We start from the raw sequence: 13,788 nt of genomic DNA, 5'->3' as shown, positions 1-13,788 counted from the left end.
TGCAAATTTATTGAATAAAATGCTGAATGTTTTATTAAATTACAAATAAATTTTAGACAACTTTATATAAAAATGAATAATTATGCTGTAATATGTGTTTTGTAAATCTGAATTTTGAAATGCTAAGTGACATTTATATTTAACTGCTATCTCTTCTTCACATTTCAGGGAAAATGCTATTGTTACTAAAAAAACCCCACATATTTATATAAGTTTTCATTTTATATAATTTTTTTACTTCTTGTTAATTCTTACTGAAAATAACAGAAAATTAGTTGGCTACATTTCACCATAGATTAATTCATTTAATAAAACTACTCATTGCCTTCTGTGCTCAGTGTAATGTGTTAAGTTCCAGGAAAACAACCAAGAAGAATGAGTCATAGTTCTAGGGAAAAAACAGATGAATAAGTCACAGTCCTTTTTTTCAGAAGTTTACAATCTGTCTAGAATTATTTGGGCTTTTTTGTTTTCAGTGCTGAGGATCAAACCTAGGCCCTTACACATGCCAGGCAAGCACTCTGCCACTAAGCTACACCCCCAGTCTTATTTGGATTTTTAAAACAGCTATTACATTAAACACCAAAAACATTTGAATTGGTTTATTTAAAGTAAGAATTTTATTTTGAGTTGTATTCTGAATTCTCATACACATATCATATATTCTACATACAAACTATTCTTTTTTTTTAAAAAAAAGCTTTCATTTACAAAACGGAAAACATCAAAACTAGGCATCAGAAATCTAAAGTAGCAAAATAAACAGAGCTAATTCAGTCTTTACATTTGTCTTTATCCTCAGATTTGCAAAAGTATACTTTCCCTAATTCCAAATTACTTGGCCTAAATCACAAGAAAAAGATATTACTCTAACTCTAGAAAAAGTTACTGGCATAAATATCTGAATTTCTACTCTAAGAGTGAATTTTGTCCTTTAATAAATTTCCTTACTTCTGAGGCCTATTTAGTCTCTAACTCAACTATTTCATTAGTTCTTGTCTCTAAACTAGAATTAAAATAATACCTGTCAATTAGATAAATATATGACAATTCTTGCTTAACATTAAAGAAGGACACAGCATGTATTTTAAGGGTCATAAGTGCACAGTCTGCAAGACTCAAATAACATTTTTATTAAATTATCATAAATATGTATTAGTATAAATACCCTAAAATTAATACTAAATGCGTAAATAGTGTTTATGAATAAGTCATATGCACTGCATGTGGCTACAGAGATGTCTTGAGGCCCACAGCAGCCACCAGGGAGCCTCAATTGGTACATTCATAAATATTTTAAAAAGTCAGAAATCCTCAGATGCTATTTGAACCATAACTTCATTTTTTAAAATATTTTTTATTTATTTATTTTTTTAGTTATCGGTGGACACAACATCTTTGTTTGGTATGTGGTGCTGGGGATCGAACCTGGGCCGCACACATGCCCGGCGAGCGTGCTACCGCTTGAGCCACATCCCCAGCCCCATGAACCATAACTTCATTTTAAAGTTGTGTTATCCAATGAGGTAGCCACTAGGCACACGTGGTTACTTAAATTTAAATTAATTAAAATAAAAAATTCAGCTCTGTAATTACTCTAGCCGCATTTCAATTGCTCAAAAGCCACAAGCAGCTAACTAGTGGCTACTGTATTGGATAGTGCAGCCACAGAACATTTCCATCAGACAACACAAGTCTAAAGGATCACTGCCATATTTAGTTCCAGTTTAAAAAAATAAACAAAAAAAATTCATAGATTCCTTTGGGGAAGAATTGGAGGCCATAAAAACCTCTCAAGTAATCACTTTAGAGTTGTAGTGGCAAGGCAAAAAACAATATGGGGGATTAAGTCAGCTGTTAGAGAAATGGAATTTTCAGCAAAAATATGCAGTGGGGATCTTAGAGCTCCAATAATAGCAACTCCAGAGGGTCTCTACATTTGCAACTAAGAGTTCTCAAAAAGAAGGAAAGAACTTTCCATTTCAGCTACTGATTCAGGTAAATTAATATACCCATGTTTAATATATTTTTCTTATGGAGATAAAATGAATTCCAAGTAATGATATACCTCTTGAACACAACCCATTCATTTTTGGGGGGTATTCTGTATAATTATAATATTTAGTTTTTGGTTTTTGCTTCAGTTTTTTTTTTTTTTTGTACTGGAGATTGAACCCAGGGGCTCTTTACTACTGAGCTACATCCCCAGCCCGTTTTATGTTTTATTTAGAGACAGGGCTAGGGACAGGGCCTCACTACTGTGCTGAGGCTGGCTTTGAGCTTGTGATCCTCCTGCCTAAGCCTCCTGAGTCACTTGGATTACAAGCTGCTTTGCTTTTTATACATGTAAAATGTAACCATATTTTAAATTTTTTTAAATTATGGATTAACATAATTCAAAAATTTTAAAAATTAAGAGGTATCACCTCATACTCTCTGGGATGGCTGTAATCAAAAGACAGATAATGACAAGCATTGAAAAGAATGTAATAAAATTGGAACTCTCATACACTGCTGGCAGAAATGTGAACTAGTACAGCTACTATGGGAAACAGACAGTTAAACACATAGATATAAGACCAAATAATACCACTCTTAGATTGACAAATAGATAAAATATGATACATCTACACAATGGAATAATATTTAGGAATAAAAAGGAATGACACATTGACACATGTACAATATGTATGAATGTTGAGAACATTAGACTAGCTGAACAAAGCCAGTCAAACAAACCAGATATTATATGATTTCATTTATAATGAAATGTCCAGAAATGTTAAATCCACAGAGACAGAGTAGAGTAGTGGCTACCAAGGTCTAATTGGTACAGGGTTTCTTTCTAGAGTGATGAAAATGTTCTAAAGTTGATTGTGGTGATGCTTATAGAACTTTGTATGAAAACCACTGAGTTGTACACTTTAAATGGGCAAATTGTATGTCATATAAATTATATTTAAATAAGGGTATTAAAAATAATAAGATAGTAGCAGTTAAGACTAGGAGTATTGGAGTCACTCTGCACAGAAAGAGTACTTAAGAAGCCAACAAAGAGAATAGTAAAGCTGTAAGATTTGGGGGCAGAGAAAGCAAAGAGGTAAGATATGGAGAGATTTAAGTCCTAATAACATTTAAACACCTGAAGCTAGTCATATTGGAAGCAAATTATCAACTAAGGGGTTTCAGTTAAGAGAGGAAAAAAACTAATCATTTTCAGTTTACTTCACTTCAAACTAGATTTCAGCATTTTTATTCAAGAGTAAAAAATACATTTACCAACTGTTTATCCCAACATTTTTTAAACCAAGGTCAACAGATCACTGGGGAAAAGATATACTCCAGATGGTACAAAAGAACTCTACTAACAATATAATTGTTTTTGTTTTGCTGTATATCTAAAAAATTAACATAAACGTTCCCTGGGATCATCCAGATGACCACCTTATAACTAAGCCTGACCACAGAATATTAGTACTGATGTTTTTATCTGTATTTACTACTGCATTGTCACTGAGTATTATTACTTTTATTGGTATGGCAATAATAAAATAACAAAGGGACAGAATATCTAAATGTTGTATCTTCACTAAAAGAGCAAATTACAGTTATCTTTAGCTACAGAAATGAAGGTATTGAAATGGTTGAAATAGGAAAATCTTGCTCTTCATGATATAGATATGAAAAAAAATCAATATAAATAGGCAGTAACTTTATTTTAGCAAAATATATTATTCATTCAATACATTAAAACTGATTCAAATATCATTGATTTTGTAGTTTCAAGTGCTTATTTTGTTTTATCGTTGTGTAAGAACTCTGGGAATATTTTAAACATTTTCAGTATGGGGTGCCTGTAAAAATGTTCTTACAATAGTAATTAACTAGTACATTACTCAAAACCAAGACATATTGGTTTATTCCTTGGTTCCTTGGAGAATTTCACTGGCATCTAAACAATTCAAACTTCCAAACCAGGTTTTGGGAACAAATCACATACAATTCAAGAAGGATATATTCTCAAGAAGTTTTTATATTGAGCAAAATATTCCAGATACATTTTGAGAAGGTATTTCTTTAATAATTTTGCTGTTTTTTTTCCTAATTTATTTGTGTTTTCAATTTTGTCTTGATTTTTCATACTTTGTCTATTTAAGAAAATAGCTAGTTTAAATTAGAATTTAAAATTCACTAGCATAATATTTTGTGAAGTTGGCCTATATTTTAAAACATTTTCTTTTATATTAGTTTTTGGGATAGAGCACTATAATAAAATTTACTTTCTGCAAAATAATGTTTATATTATATTCTGGCTAAGGTCTAGCTACAGGAATGTAATTTTGGAGCAATTCACATGTAAAAGACATAACCTGGGGAAAAGACTGATGCACTATTATTGGCCTCTCAAAAGCAATCTATATAATAAATATTTTACATAATTTAATAACATACTCTATAATCATTAATTCCTAAAATAATACATGAAGCATGTATTATTAATTCATATCTTATAGGAGTAAAAATTACAGGGAAAGTGTAAATTAAGTGCACTGAGCACAGGGCTTAAAAACCTCAATGGGAATTTTGGGTCTACCACTTTATGGCTGCCAAATCTAGGAAGCTTAATTAACTTTTTGAGACCTAGTTTCTCTATCTGTAAAATAAAAACAGGAGTACCTTCCTTGCAGTACAACTATGAATAATTTAAAGCATACGAGATAATTCTTGCAAAGTACTTTGAATTATTTTGCTTCATAATTCTTTATCTGAAGTTATAGCACAAGTGGAGTATAAGCACTAAATATTAAAATTCAGCTGGGCAACGTGGTACATGCTTATAATCCCAGCACTTCTTTCAAGGCTGAGGCAGGAGAATCACAAGTTCGAGGATAGCCTAAGCAACTTAACAAGATCCTTAGCAATTTAGCAAGACCTTGTTTCAAAATAAAAAATAAAAAGAATTAAAAAAAGCTCTCTGGGTTCAATTCCCAGTTATCAAAAGAAAAAAGAAAGAAAATACCGTCACAGATAATTATGTTTATGTAGATTATATCTGATATTTAATAAAAAGTCTACTGTAAGTTTATATAAATACTTTTATTGAAATATTTCTTTTTAAATTTTAGTTGTAGATGGACAAATACCTTTGTTTATTTATTTTATGTGATGCTGAGGATCAAACCCAGTGTCTCACATGTGTGAGGCTAGTGCTCTACTGCTGAGCCACAACCCAGCCCCTAATGAAAATATTTTTAAAACAAAAAATATAGTTAGAAAAATGGCATTTACATTTTTGCCAATGTCTTTAACACTTGTCTTAAAAGAAAACTAGAAGTATTTCTAAATTCTTTTTTCTTTGGTACTGGGGATTGAACCCAGGGGCATTTAACCATTGAGTCACATCCCCAGCCCTTTTTAATATTTTATTTTAGAGACAAAATATTAGGGTCTCATTGAGTTACTTAGGGCCTCACTAAGTTGCTGAGGCTGGCTTTCAACTTGCAATCCTCCTGCCTCAGCCTCCTGAGCAGCTGGTATTCAAGGCATGCACCACCACTGCACCAGGCTCTAAATTCTTAAGTATCTAAAAAGTTGTTTTCATTATTCCTTCATTTTTAAATGTAAATTATTAGTAAATGACTTAAAAACATAAAAAATAAAATTATAATGGTCCATTGGACCCAGTTGGTACATAGTGATGACTATTTGTATGGATATACTGAAGGTGAAACACTCTTTAAAAGAAAACAACTTTGCAGAGAATGAATTTTTAAAAGTCTGGACACATTTTATTCAAATTACTGAGAAAATCAAGTCTTTATGAATCATTACTTAAAACAACCTGACTAAAAACCAAATATTAAGTTCCTCTCCAAAGTAGGAAGACAGAAAAAGTATTCAGGGCTATATGTCTAATTAGTGAATATAAACAATAAATATTTCTGGTCTTTGAAAAGTTACTTTTGAGTAATGAAATATTTTCAATATAAATTTTCAATATCCTATCTATCACTTTTTAAAGCTATAGAATACTTTCTATTTACAAAAAAATGTTATTCGATTTAGGATTTCCTCTTCCCAATTAGTATAACAGCAACAAAAAATTCTTGGTGGGCTGGGGTCGTAGCTCAGTGGTATAGCGCTTGCCTAGCATGCACAGGCTCTGGTTTCTCAGCACCACACACACACACACACAAAATTTTGGAATGGTTCTAAATGTCCTCCTGAAAAAAAGAAAACAAAACAAGTGGGAGGGAAGGAGGGTATGGAATTATAAAGCCCTTGGTCTTACCTTTCTCTTTCCTTCTAAAAAAGACAACGGTGCAGAGTAAAACGCTGGACTGAAAAATCAAGACTGGACTAGAAAATTTAACTGGAAGAAATAAATTAAACAGAAAAAGCTGAGATTTGGAGTTCTTCAATATCAGAACTTTTTCAATAGGTTATTTTTCAACATGTTTGGAAATAATATTGAAATACTAAAAGGCTGAAAACATGGCATCTTAGAAATATAAATATAAAGGAGAAGGGAATTGAAATTGAATAATATTTTGTAGAATTTTTAAGGGGAACCTTCTCGCTTACTCTCCACCCTGCCCCCCACTCCCATAGAGCAGGGCATAATTTAGTGAACTGAGCATTGGATGAGGGTCAGAGACCACTGCTCAAGAATTAGTTCTGCTTCCAAACCACATAAACCTGCTCAATTCCTCTCCTTGAGGCTATTTTCTCACCTTCAAAATAGTTCTATTGGGGCTGGGGTGTGGCTCAGTGGCAGAGCCCGCTGGAGGCACTGGTTTGATCCTCAGCACCACATAAAAAAATAAATAAACAAAATAAAGATACTATATCCATGTATAACTAAAAAAATTTTTTTAAAATAGTTCTATTGCCAGGTGTGGTGACCACACACCTGTAATCCTAGTGACTCAGAAGGCTGAGGCAGAAGGATCTCAATTTCAAGAACAGCCTGGGCAACTTAGAAAGATCCTGTCTCAAAAAAAGGGGGGGGGCAGGGATGAAGCTCAGTGGTAGTGTCCTTGGGCTGAACCCCCAGTATCACAAAAACAAAAACAAAACACCCAGAACCAACCAACTAAAAAACAACAGTTCCATCAACACCCCACCTCAAAAAGGGCTTCAATGAAATATACAAATATAATATAATAGAATTTGTACTGATAAGCAAACCTTGCTAGGCTGGGGATACAGCTTGGTAGGTCTGCCTTGCAAGCATAAGGCCCTGGGTTCAATCCCCAGCACCACAAAACATAAAAAAAAATAAAAAATAAAAAATAAAGCAAACCCTGCCTTCATAGGCTCAGTGTAGTTTCTGCTTGAGTCACAATTTGCACTGCAGCCCCAAAGCAGGACACCTCACAAATGCTAAGAGGATATTTTTGTAATTTAAAATCCCATTTCTAGGCTTTAAATTTATGTTTAATGACACTAAAAGATTTAAAAACTCCTAGTCCAAACCCTGAAACAATAAAGCCAAGAATTTATTTTCACAGATTAAAATCTATGTACAAAACAAATATTTTCAAACAAAGAAAATTCCATGGATGAAGGTCTCCCATGCTTGTAGAAACTGCTTCACTTGACAATGTCCTCAAATTTCTCCTTAAAAAAGCATAAAAAGTTTAGTTAAGTTAATAGGAACTCCCTCCTCTTTATAGGTTTGTGAAGAAAACCTCGGAATGGGATAATTTTTTCCATCTCATTATGAAAAACCTGCACAGCTCACTGTTAGAAAACCGTGTAACTCCACGTTTCTCCTCCGGGCTCGTATCCTCTAGACAATAACGGGATGGAGCACGATTTCTATGACAGAGGAAAGGCAGCCCCTCCGGCAAGAACAAGGGTGTGAGCCTGGAATTACTGGTAACCTGGGTCTAGAGGAGGGAGATCCTAGGCAGTACGAAGGAGCCCTGATGCCTGAAAGTTCAGATGCCCCCTAGTATTTCCCACCATTGAACAGACTGGGGGGTGGGCGGGTCTCCGCCAAACCTTGGCATCAATCGTACAAAAGACCAAAGGGAGTTGTCTCCAGTAAGAAAAGCCAAAAGCAAGCTGGGGATGGAGAAACTCACAGGCCTCTGGTGGTGAGGGGGTGGCGACTGTGGCCCGCGCGGCCCTGTTCCAGTAGACAGCTGCCCGCGAGACCGCGACCCGCCTTGGGCGGCCAAACCTCGCCGCGGAACAGCTATCTTTCCAAGATCCCTCCCCCTCTAAGGCCGACGCAAAATGGTGGCCCACCCGCCGTCGCGCCGCCAAGCCCATCCCCTCCCCCGCCACCTAATCAATACCGGATACCCGCACCGCACCACGACCCTCAGCCCGCTGCCCTCAGAGCTGGGCAGCCACGGCTGCCCTCAAAGACACACCAGAGAGCCGCTGCCTCAGGGCACAGGCGGGGGCGGGGGCCGCTTACCTAGAGCAGTTCAGATCGGCCTGACTGGGGCTCAGAGGAGGAGGAGAAAGAGGAGGAGGAAAGGGAGGAGCGCGAAAATACTAGGCGACCGCCACAGCAACAACGGATGCCCCTGAGATTTTCAGCGCGCAATGAGCGCCCCAGCGAGTGCAGAGCATATAACGAAGCGCGCTGCCTCATGGGTAGAACCCGCTCCGCCTCTGCACATCCGGGTACCTCTTCTAACGGTCCCTGGATGGCGGGTGCAAACATGTGCACCGCTTTACACACCCTCGAAGGCAACTGTGCAGGAGCCAAGAGCTGTAGGTTGTGGACCTTGGGCAAGGGGAGGAACTAACAGGGATATCAATCTCCCCAATGAACCTGCCCTGCCCTTCAACCTAGGATTGCAGTCTAAAATTAGGGCTGCATATAGTCTCTGATCACAGGGAAATGCAAATTCTGATTCCTCCTTGTGTTGTGAATGCTAGAGGAAATCAGTTTTAAAATCTGTATTTGACGCATCCCTCATCTTTTACCAAAGAAATGTAAGTCATTTAATTGGTAAATTTCACCAAGTTTGTTTTAAATATGTTTTTGCTTGACTCTGTTATTTTTAAAAATTCTTATCTATTTTATTCATTTTAGTTGTTGATGGACCTTTATTTTTTTTTATTTACATGTGGTGCTGAGAATTGAACCCAGTGCCTTACTCATTAGAGACAAGTGCTCTACCACTGAGCCACATCCCCAGCCCCTGTTATTCTTAATTCTGTCATAAAGGTGCCTATAATGATTACAGAAAGGTTAAGAAAAAAAATATATTTACCAGATAAACACTTGCTAAAATACTGCTTGCACATTTTCCCTCCTCTCTTTTTTTTCTTTTTTGCTTGTTGTTTTTGTCCCTCCCCCACCCCCTTTTTTGTTTGTTTTTTCATCTTTTTGGTTGGTTGTTTTGGGCAGCAGGGATTGAACACAGGAGCACTTTATCACTGAAATGCATCCCTAGCCCTTTTTATTTATTTTTATTTTTTAGTTTGAGACATGGTTTAGCTAAGTTGCTGAGACTAGCCTTGAGTTTGTGCTCCTCCTGCTTCAGACTCCCAAGTTGCTGGGATTACAGTAGTGTGCCACCATGCCCTGGCACATTTTCAAAGCATCAGGTTTTGAGCTGTAAAGAATATTTCCCCTCCCAATTTTCCTCATGAGGCCTGTGGCACTAGTGCTTCACTTTTCAAGAGTTACTCAGATATAACTGTGGCTTATTCTTTTTTAATATTTATTTTTTAGGTGTAGAGGGACACAACACAATGCCTTTATTTTTATGTGGTGCTGAGGATGGAACCCGGGTCCTGCCCGTGCTAGGCGAGTGCTCTACTGCTGAGCCACAATCCCAGCCCTGGCTTATTCTTTAACACATACAAAAGTCCAGAAATTCACTGAATCCTAATGTTTCCTATTTGTCCTGTTGTTTTTTTTTTTCCTCGTCTATACAGCCATTTGATTTTGGCCCTAAAAATAAGCTTTGCAGGAAATGACAGAGAATAACCAGAATTACAAACATGAAAAAGTTTCAAAACCAGGCAGGCTAATAAGAAAGCTCATGAGCGTTCTCCTTTGGCACCTACAGCAGAAAGTTTAAAACTGGCAGATGTCTCCCCAGCAGAGGCAGGATGATTTCAAGTTCAAAGCCAGCCTCAGCAACTTTGTGAGGCCTAAACAACTTAGCAAGAACTTGTATCAAAATAAAAAAAAATCAATCAATCAATCAATCAATCAAAAGGGCTGGGGATGTGGCTTGATAGTTAAGTGGGTTCAATTCCTGGTACCAAAAACAAAAAACAAACAACTGGCAGATGTCCAACATGCCTGACATTTTCTTCTGTGCAGGTGGAAAATGTAAAGCTTCAAGTCTCCAACTCACCCACCCATATTTTAGGCAGGTGGGAAATTTAAACTGGCAAGTTTCCAATCTGCCAGCCATTTCCTTTATAATAGGCAGAAATTTTAAACATATTAATCTCCATCCCCACCCTCTAGACACTATAAAGGCCCAACTGACTACTTCTGCCTCTCTCAAGTCAGTCCAGACCTGTTTGCATGTCCATCTCACTACCTGGAGTTCCCTGGGTAATAAAATTTCTCTCAGAATCCTTGGTGAATAATAGTGTCAGGAGCCTCCTCATCTGATTAAAATTAGGAAGCGGGAGGGCCCCGTAACAGAATAACTAGAAAACATTTATACACCAAAATTCCAATTTAATTTATTATTGTTTCATGAAAAATGTAACTGCCAAGAAGACCAGAAAACTCTAGTTAGCAAACTTTCTGTCAACAAAGGAGAAAAAGAAAAGGAAGTCTACATGAGAAGCCAAATCATAATGGAAAGGATATCTGATGAAAATGGAATTGACACATGGGGAAACTGGGTGATTTCAACTTGTCTATCCTTAAAACTCCTTTCTGTGCTTGTAGAAAATTGATCTTTGGTTCTCTTGACTAACTGGCCATGTATTCTCTTTTTTTCACAATTACCATTAAATAAAGATTTGCTTCTAAATAGCCTGTTGTGGTGATAATTTTTAAAATAATCATAAATTCACATAAAAATTCATTTATTGCATATATTCAAAATACTGCATATTCATCATTACTATCTAATTCCAGAAAATTTTCATTATCCCCTCCAAAGAAAACCACACCCTATTAGTAGCCACTCTCAATTCCTTCCTTCCTCTATTCCCTAGCAGTGATTAATTAACTTTGTATATCTATGGATTTGCTTATTCTGGATATCACATAAATGGAATCAATCACACAATATGTAGTTTTAGTGTCTGGTTTATTTCACTCGGCTTGTTTTTGTTTTGTTTTGTTTTGTTTTGTTTTTTGGTACCAGGAAATGAAGGCAGGGACACTCGACCACTGAGTCACATCCCCAGCCCTATTTTGTATTTTATTTAGAGACAGGGTCTCACTGAATTGCTTAGCATCTTGCTTTTGCTGAGGTTGGCTTTGAATTAATGATCTTCCTGCCTCAGCCTCCTGTGCCGCTGGGATTATAGGTGCACACCACCACACCCAGCTCACTTAGCATGGTTCTAAGGTAGATTCTCCCATGTTGTAGCATTTACCAGTGCATCCTTTCTTTATATGGCTGCATAATATTTCATTGCAGAAATATATCAGTTTTTGTTTACCCATACTTTAGTTGATGGACATTGGGTTGCATACACTTTTCAACTATGATTTTAAAAAAGTCACTATGAACATTGATATATAACATTTCAAAAAGCAGTTTTATTGAGGTATAGTTCACGTACTATAATTCACACATTTAAAGTGTATAATGTAATGGCTTTTAGTATATTCATCAGTATGGTGACTATCATCACAGTCTATTTTAGAACACCTTCATCACTCCAAGAGAAACCCCTATACATTAGCTATCATACTCTACTTACACACCCTCATTCCCCAGTTATCTTCCAGACATATATAGCCACTAGTCTGCTCTTTGTGTAGATTTCCCTGTTTGGGATATTTCATATAAACGGAAGTATATAATATGCCATCTTTTGTGACTGGCTTCATTCCCTTGGCATGTTTCCAGGATTCTTCCATGTTTCAACATATACTTCTTTCCTTTTTGTGACTGTATAATATTCCATGGATTTAGCACATTTTGTTTACCCATTTGTCAATTAATGGACATTTGTGTTGTTTCCATCTTTTGGATATTATGGATATTTGTGTGTACATTTTTGTATGCAGATATGCTTAAATTATTCTCTGTTATATAACTAGAAGTGTAAATATTAGAATATGTAATATTAATAATTATGATTAACTATTTAATGGACTGCCAAGCTTTTCCACAATGTCTGTGCCATTTTTCACTTCCACTAGGATTTATTAAGTTTGTAATTTCTCCACAACCTCACCAAAACTTTCCCTTTTTTAAAAAGGTAGAGCTGTTTTAAAATACCTTTATTTATTTATGTGGTGCTGAGGACTGAACTCTGTCACTGAGTCACAGCCCTAGCCTCAACACTTGGTCTTTTTCATTTTTGTTTTTGCTTTTTTGGTTATAGCCATCCTAGTGGGTGTAAAGGGGAATTTCCTTATGGTTTTGATTTGCGTTCCTCTGATGACTGATAGACTGATATTGTTGAACATCTTTTCATGTATTTATTGGCCATTTGTTACATATTCTTTGGATATCTATCCAAATCCTTTTGCTAATTTTCAAATTAGACCTTTTGTAAAGAGGAGCATTAAGTTTACAGCATATTGAGCAAAGTGTGCAGCAATTCCTGTATACTCTTTATCTCCCACATGCATTGCCTTCCCCATTATCGATAGCCCTTGCCAGAGTGTTACACTTATCACAATTGGTGAACCTGTGCAATCTAGGATTGACACCCCAGAAGTTATTAGTGAGCAATGCAAGAACACGGATAATCAAGTATTAACTTTATATGGTTTACACTGTCAAGTGTAGAGAGAATTTAGAGAAATGGGAAGTTAGAGCAAAGGGAAGTAGACATGCAAGTCCTGTGTTAAGCTGAGTTTTGACTAAGCAGGTTCTTGAAGGATGAATACAACTTGATAAAGCAAAGAAGAGGCATTTCAGATAACAGTAGGGACATGAAGGAAGGTAATGAGATATAAATGAAAAGTATGGTTGTGTAAGACAATAAGTGATCCATCTGATTAGAGGAGTTGTATATTAGTTTTAAGGGAAATAAGTGAACATTAATTTATTCTTGGGCTGGGGATGTGGCTCAAGCGGTAGCGCGCTCGCCTGGCATGCGTGCGGCCCAGGTTCGATCCTCAGCACCACATACCAACAAAGATGTTGTGTCCGCCGAGAACTAAGAAATAAATAAAATAAAATAAATATTAAAAATTCTCTCTCTCTCTCTCTCTCTTTCTCTCCTCTCTCACTCTCTCTTTAAAAAATTATTCTTTTATGTATTCACTCACGTAGCAAATGCTATTGAGCACTATGTCATGTGTTGGGAATACTGAGATAAATGCCTCCAATTTTCATATATTCAAGTGGTAGAAACAGGTTCAGAAACACAAATACACCATGATAGAGATGTGTTCCATGTGGCCTCCTGACTCAGCCTAGATTGAGTCATATTTCATTTAAATGTCCTCATTTCACTTCTGTTGAATTTACCTTCACAGATATATCAACTGTGGCCTCATAAGTCTGAAAACGTATTCAGGAGAATGTGATGGTGTTTTAGTTATATGCTTTTTGTTTTCTCCAGATGTGAAAAGAAACATGTAACAAGTGCTCTGATTGGAACACAGCCATAAATTAGCTGAGAAATTGACCAATTCAGCATTCTTTCCAT

General features: G+C 36.2%; 1 protein-coding gene across 1 annotated transcript in view; it reads right to left on the bottom strand.

Moving 5' to 3' along the window:
* The window catches only part of Znf280c (zinc finger protein 280C), a 64,794-nt gene extending 56,249 nt beyond the window's left edge, over positions 1–8,545 (bottom strand). The window contains exon 1 of the mRNA XM_077793876.1: positions 8,435–8,545. The gene's annotated coding sequence lies outside the window, so the exon portion shown is untranslated. The remainder of the gene's footprint in view (positions 1–8,434) is intronic.
* Positions 8,546–13,788: the final 5,243 nt, after the last annotated feature.

The sequence above is a fragment of the Urocitellus parryii genome, chromosome X, assembly GCF_045843805.1.
Source record: "Urocitellus parryii isolate mUroPar1 chromosome X, mUroPar1.hap1, whole genome shotgun sequence".
Lineage (NCBI taxonomy): Eukaryota > Metazoa > Chordata > Mammalia > Rodentia > Sciuridae > Urocitellus > Urocitellus parryii.
This window is presented reverse-complemented; position numbering and strand designations above follow the sequence as displayed.